The 7,542-nt window shown below is 43.1% G+C and overlaps 1 long non-coding RNA gene across 1 annotated transcript; it reads right to left on the bottom strand.

Annotated features, from left to right (window-relative positions):
* Positions 1 to 3,058: 3,058 nt before the first annotated feature.
* LOC109485580 lies at positions 3,059 to 6,333 on the bottom strand. The gene is made up of 3 exons (XR_002141137.1): positions 6,172 to 6,333; positions 4,254 to 4,409; positions 3,059 to 3,780 (listed from the first exon to the last, which is right to left on the bottom strand). It is a non-coding gene; the product is annotated as an uncharacterized LOC109485580 (long non-coding RNA).
* Between the last annotated feature and the right edge of the window lie 1,209 nt (positions 6,334 to 7,542).

Below are 7,542 nucleotides of genomic sequence, written 5' to 3'. Positions count from 1 at the left end.
ATAGAGAGAGAGAGAGAGAGAGTGAGAGATCAGGTCACTGACCTGCCCATCTCTATTGATGTGTGGCCTGTTCCTGAGAGATTCGTCCTGACATGTTTGACAGCTGCATGTGGTTGGTTTGACCGAACTGTTCTTTGTCTTCTAGCTATTTTTGGATGAAAGAATTAAAAATACCTGCACCAGAGGAATTTAAAGATGGAAACACAAAGACGTACCCCCCGCATTTCAGGAAAGGAATCATCTTCTTGGATAAACCCTGTAATTAAACTACAGTTGTGCATAAAAGGGTTGCCATTCTTCACTGCTTTCATCACAGCCTCAAGCACACACATCCAATCTCAATCATCCATCTCTAGATTACTCTGGTGCAGGTATTTTTAATTCTTTCATCCAAAAATAGCTGGAAGACAAAGAAAGGTTTGGCCACACCAACCACATGCAGCTGTCAACCGAAAACAAGTCAGAGTTCAGTCACCCCCTGACATACTCCTAAAGCATTTTTTTAAATCACGAGACTCATTCAATACCTGGTGAGTTTTTGTCAAAGGTTTATAAAAAACAGTAGGTAGACAAAGAAAAGTTTTGCCGCATCACTGGCAGATATCAGTCAAAGAGTTCACACCTTTTTTTTTAGATGTAGGCTTCTTGTGAGCTCTTCTTTAGCGAATTAGATACGGTCCGGGCTCTGGCAATGGTGTATCCTGTCTTTCAAATTTGATGCTGTCATGCTGCCACCAGGCGATCTACTTGGAAATTACCCCTAAATTGTGAGCAATGTTGGCTCTACACTGTATCATGAAAGCCTGGACGTGAAGACCCCCGCCTCGTATTACCCACCCCTATATACGCTAGCAGAAACGAAGCGGCACTGTACTAGTAGCTATATATAGCTACTGAAAATTCTTCCAATTCAGTTGAGGATGTCAAAAGAGGAAGAAGAAGAAGAAAAGACTGTCATTAACTGGAGATGTGATTAAAAGATTAACATTCTTCACTGCTTTGATCACAGCGCTCTTCAAGCCCCAAGCATTTCTTTTTTAATCACAAGACTCTTTTGATAACAGTGTTTGTCAATGGTTTAGATAAAAATAGTATGTAGACAAAGGAAAGTCTTGCCGCATCACTGTCATATTTCAATCAAATGTTTTGTAACATTCAAAAGGCAAATTGGTGACTAGAGTTCACTGACCCCTCGGACAAACTCTCCAAACAAAGGTTTGAGTTTCTACTTATTTTTGACATGTATACTTTCTATGAGCTCTTCTTTATCGAATTTGATACTGTACTGTTCTGCCAATGACACTGTCTTTTAAATCTGATGCTGTCATGCTGCCACCAAGCGATCTGCTTGGAAATTACCCCTACATTGTGACTAATGGTGCACAACACTGGAAATACAGCGTCCTGTACTCTGTAGTTTTGCAATCAGTTAGAATGTATAGAGTTGAGAAACTAGGATGCCAGCATGAATATAACAATAACTAGGTGAAAATACAAGACTGTTGAGAACCCACCACACGTTTCTATAAAGAGTAGGGGCATGGCCAGGTGTGCGATGGTCTAAATACTTCTATCTTAAAGTTGAGTTAGCAGTTGGGGATGTTAAAAGAGGAAGAGGTAGAAGAAAATACTGTCATTTACTGGAGTTGTGATTAAAAGATTATCATTCTCGAAGCCCCAAGCGTATCTTTTCATTAATCACGAGAACCTTTTGATGCTTTTCTTTTTAATGGTTTATCTAAAAATAGTATGTGGAAAAAGCACCGTGAAATAGCTACTGAAAAAGCGCCGTGCACGTGTTGCACCTCATGAGCTCAGTTGAAGATGTCAAAAGAGGAAGAAGAAGAAGAAAAGACTGTCATTAACTGGAAATGTGATTAAAAATTAACATTCTTCACTGCACTGCTTTCATAACAGCGCTCTTCAAGCCCCAAGCATGTCTCTTTTCTGATCACAAGACTCTTTTGATACCGGTCTTTTGAATAGTTTATCTAAAAATAGTATGTAGACAAAGGACTTTCTTGCAACATCGCCGACAGATGTCAATCAGATGTTTAAGGTACACTGGGTGGGTGACGAGAGTTCACTGACCCCCTGACATACTCTCTAAGGAAAGGTTTAGGCTTCGACGTATTTTTGACGTATTTTAGGTATTTTTTATCAGGCTGTCTTTAGCGTATCGGGTACTGTCCTGCCAATGTTACTTTCTTTTAAATCTGATGCTGTCATGCTGCCACCAAGCGATCTACTTGGAAATTACCCCTACATTGTGACTAATGGTGCACAACACTGGAAATACAGCGTCCTGTACTCTCTACAGACCCACCGTGCACATTTTTATATACAGAGTAGAGGCATACCACGGTGTGCGATGGTCTAAATACTTCTATGTAAAAGTTAAGTTAGCAACAGACTTCTCGGGCTAAACTGAAAAGGCACCTTGTTTTACCTCAGTTGTGGGGTGTCGAAAGAGGAAGACTGTTGCCAGGGCCAGTATACAGGCCAGCTCCTCAGCTCCAGGGCTAGCCTGGGTGCCAGACTGTTGCCAGGGCCTGTATACAGGCCAGCTCCTCAGCTCCAGGGCTAGCCTGGGTGCCAGACTGTTGCCAGGGCCAGTATACAGACCAGCTCCTCGGCTCCAGACCAACATGCCATCCAAGACAACTTAACCACAGCCCCCGCTGAGTTAGACCATAAGCTACAAATCACTGGGTGGGTACAGTGGTAAGACTACCTTCGAGGCATGTTGTTATTGATTATATATAGATACAGGAGGCATGTTGGCCCTAGAGCGGAGCAGCTGACTTTTCAGATTCAGATTTATTGACAATCGTCTGGCATTAAATATGTCGAGTATTCAATCTTTGAAACTTTATTCAGAGTAGCCATTAGCGGTAGGCCCAAGGCATTCATTCACAAATATACATACAATACATATACAGTCGAACCTGGGTATAAAGACCACTCAAGGGACCTATGCAATTTGGTCACAATAGACAGGTGGTCTCTATAGAGAAGAACCTAAAATGACCGAGGGCAGTAAGTGAGAAAGACATTATTTTTCCATCAAGATATTCTTTATTGACATTGTATGCTTGTACACATATGTGAACTTTAAACATGTGTACACATAAAACGCATAAGGTTCTGGTGAACTGTCTTGTCATTAAATAGCATAAAGATGTACATAGTACATGTATTACATTAAAATGACCGATCATGTACATACAATATTTACGACATATCGCCCATTATTAAAATAGATAAAGCTTGCCTTAAATCTTACACATGTCTGCATTGTTATCGTTAATTAAAATACAGTACAAAGGTTTATCACAACAATGTATACATCAGCTAAAACATTAAAAATCAGTATGAACAGATATGGATAACATCATACATGACAAGCCTCACTGGATCATTCTACTGAGGAAGACTAGAGTGACTGGTCAAAAGCCCTAGGTGAGAGAACTTTTTGTGTTGGATCAAAAGTTTTAACTTTAAACATGTAACTGCCAACACAGGTGAACTTTCATAATAACATCATACTAAGATGATACAAAGATCAGGTTTTAGACAATAATTTCAGCGCCCGAGGTAGAAAGGACTGTTCGTGGGCCCTGGATAGCCCCCAGTTGGCCCTACATGGCACGCCTCTCCGCCGGCCCCCTGCTGCAGCGCCCGACGCCCCAGGCTAGTGTCCCGCTACCTGCTTTTCGTGTTCAACAGCTGTTGTCGACGGCCTTTCCCGGTCTGACCGTTGAAACGTCTTCTTGATGGCTGTTTGGTTTGGACAGACAAAGAAAAAAACCGTCATGATAAATTGTAAAATCAGATCCTTGTGTCTGGCCTTTAGTGGTCTGTGGTTAGCACATTCACCCACCCACTCAACAATACGAACACATAAGCAAGCAAACACACACACACACACACACACACACACACACACACACACACACACACACACACACACTCACACACACACACACACACACACACTCACACTCACATACACACACACACACACACAAAACATACACACACATACACACACACACACTCAGAAGTACACACACACAAACACACAAACACACACACACACAGAGAAGTACACACACACACACACACAGAAGTACACACACACACACACACACACACATACACATAGTATTACACAAACGTAGCACGGTGGGAGACCTGTTGTGGTTGTGCTATACGTAGAAGGAAAACAGAAATACGAAATTTGAACACACCTTCCAGTGCGGATTTCAGCTGTTCAGAGATCGGTCTGCTTGATGAGGTCACCTCTTGTTTGTTGTACCCGCAGTCCACACCTACACCTCCGGTATACACCCGGATTCTCCGGTTCGTGATCACAACTGATCCCGTGTTGAACACCATCGTGATTTCTGTGAAAAAACAACAACAGAACTTGTAGTGAGAAGATTTAAAAGGGAAACAATTCGAACATCGCTTTACTCGTAGCCCAGTATCCAGTTGTAACAGTGGGGGGGGGGGGATTTATAGGTGCTACCAACTGACCCGGCCGATGGGTCTAGACCTTTTCGGCCGAGTGGTTAGATTGTCTGACTGGGGCCCGGGAGGTCGTGGGTTAGAACCCCGGCCCGGGACCAGTGGGATTTTTACTGCTTGCCTCTGTTTCTTACACAGTCTATCGTGGTTAGGGCAGGCTGTCTTCGGGGCTCTAATATTTCCCTCCTTCCAACTCAAGAGACCACCACCGGGGGCTAATAAATCTCTCATCGTGAAAATCTACCGAGGAACCTAGCTTAGGCGGGCGGGGAAGAGCTTCAGCAGCCCCGAAGGAAATCCGCCCCAACCACGATAGATTGGATACCGGGTTACTTTTAGCCTAAGGGTATATCGTGGTTGGGGCTAGCCTCCGTAGCAGGCTTATAGAACTGCGGGTTTGGTGGTCTTCGGCTGTTTTCTGATTAGCCTCCGTAGCAGGCTTATAGAACTGGGGGTTTGGTGGTCTTCGGCTGTTTTCTGATTAGCCCAGTCAAAAAGACGGGAGTAATTCAACCAGGCCGGCTATGTTGTCTATATGCAATCAGATAACAGCACATAAAAGCTCCCAAAGACCCTGAACGGCTGAAGACTCCCCAAACCCCCAGTTTTTGCATCCTAGGTTGGGTCTGGCTGTCTTCGAGGCCACAATAGTTTTCCCCCGTCCAACTGAACAGACCGCCCGGTGGGAGTGTCACACCTGTAGGAGTTTTGATAGAGTTTCGCACGCCAGGTATTGTTGCGGCTAAGTGAACTCAATCAAACTCCCGTGGTGCAAAACCTACCGGGGAACTTAGCTGAGGCGGGCGGGGAAGACCTCCTGCAGCCCCGAAGAAAACCCGCCCCAACTACGATAAGACTGGATACCAGGCTACTTTACTCTCACAGCACAGGATTAAGCTTCTGTATCCGTGTCTGTATCTGTATAGCCGGTGTAACCTTTCTTCGGAATAACACGTCCAGCTTTACCGGCACGCGGCGCGGCGGCAGCTTTGACGTGTATTTGTGTTCTCATGCTATTTTAAGCTTTCTTTTTGTACTAGTATTTTTTATCCAGATAAACTCGGGTGGTGTATTGGACACTACCTAAGCCATTGAAAAGATATGCTTGGGGATTTTCGTCGCTTAACTAGGTAACCAAGCCATCGGGAGCTCCCTTGTATCTCTACGGTGCAGGGAGGGGCGCGCGCCCGGCCAAGCTGACTAGAGCCCGCCGGGGAATTTTTGATACATAGCGTTGTTTGCTAATTTCTAGTTAGTTTACTCGCTAGTTTCTAAGGGAGTGGGTATGGGAGTCCCAGTAAACTATGAAACTAAGGTGACACCCAGGCTAAATTTTTAACAGTGTTGGTGTGAATCATTAGTACTTCTTTCTACGGGACACACTAGAAACGAGACTACGGTCACACAGGTGATCAGAAAAGTGCCTATGCATAGTACATGTAGCCTAGAGCAGGTGAAATATCCCCAAGCCGGTTCCCATGGGAAAAAATGTTTATCTGACTATGGATCGCTAAAACAGTACTGTTGTAGAAAAACAACAGTGACAGCGCAAAACTGGACAAAGACGCGACAATCTTCTCCCAAAACAACACACGTTTAACATGCAAAACAATATGACAATCTATTAATAGACCTTACCTGTTTTTCTTCCTGAAATAGGCGAGCTGGGAATCAACAGGATACTTTGTTGCTTCGGCACTTCGAAATCGTCCTTCTTGTGAGAAAACTTGCGAGTCAAGACTAAGCTGACCACTCGAGACAAGCGAGAACCTTCAGAATGGCTGACACAGGCTGGCACCTGTTATTATACCTCTGTGCGACCTCATTAGGAGGGGGCGCTAATTTCTTTCCAGGAACTTTACAGATGAGCGCTCATGGACAATGGCTTGATTAGAATATCTAGTCTCGTGGGGTGATCTCAGTGACGACCCTCACATTTAAAAAAAATAGGCCATTTTGTTGTTTGCGTGACACTATAGCTTCTGTATGAATGAATGAATGAATGAATGAATGAATGAATGAATGAATGAATGAATGAATGAATGAATGAATGAATGAATGAATGAATGAATGAGACTTTATTCTGTATTTGTATCACACTAACTTCTACCTATGGCAATCACTCGATATCTTTATTTAAAACAGATTCATGTACAGATACATACTCATGCACAGATACAGATTCATGTACAGATATACAGATTCATACACAGATACAGATTCATGTACAGATATACAGATTCATGCACAGATATAGATTCATGTACAGATATACAGATTCATGCACAGATACAGATTCATGTACAGATATACAGATTCATGCACAGATATAGATTCATGTACAGATATACAGATTCATGCACAGATATAGATTCATGTACAGATATACAGATACAGATTTTACGAGTAGGATGACCGTGTCATTCCCTGCACAATAGCTTCTGTATTTGTATCACACTAACTTCTGTATCTGTACATATCGCTGGTATAACCGCCCTTCGACGTAAAGCCTATGTCATAACAAGGAAAGATTTTAAACCTCCTTGATCATACCTAGCCGATTATAGGGCTGGCATTGTTGTCAGTTATACTGTTCGGCAGCGCAAGCCGAATGTTTCAAAATGTTTATCCTAACCGAGTGCAAATTCAGAATCACTGATAAATTTTGTTTGATTCAAACTGGCTGACCAAAAATGTCCTTGGGGTGACACAACACAGAAGCCGTTATTAAACCTTCTGTAGGACCTTCGACCTTATTCGGGGTTAATTTCTTCTTGGAACTTTTACAGGTGAGCGCTACTGGACAATGGCGTAATTAGCATATCTAGGTCTGTCGCGTGATCTCAAATGTCCCTCACGTGAGAAATGAGCCATTTTTGTTTGTTTGAACCATTCTTTCCATTCACTAGAAGCTCAAATCTGCCTGCAGGCTACATGTTATGCCTGTCTGTCTCTCTCTCTCCTCCCTCCCACTTCCTCTCTCTCCCCCCTCCCCTATATATATATATA

This window comes from Branchiostoma belcheri, unplaced genomic scaffold (assembly GCF_001625305.1).
Source record: "Branchiostoma belcheri isolate BF01 breed outbred unplaced genomic scaffold, Haploidv18h27 scaffold77, whole genome shotgun sequence".
Lineage (NCBI taxonomy): Eukaryota > Metazoa > Chordata > Leptocardii > Amphioxiformes > Branchiostomatidae > Branchiostoma > Branchiostoma belcheri.
This window is presented reverse-complemented; position numbering and strand designations above follow the sequence as displayed.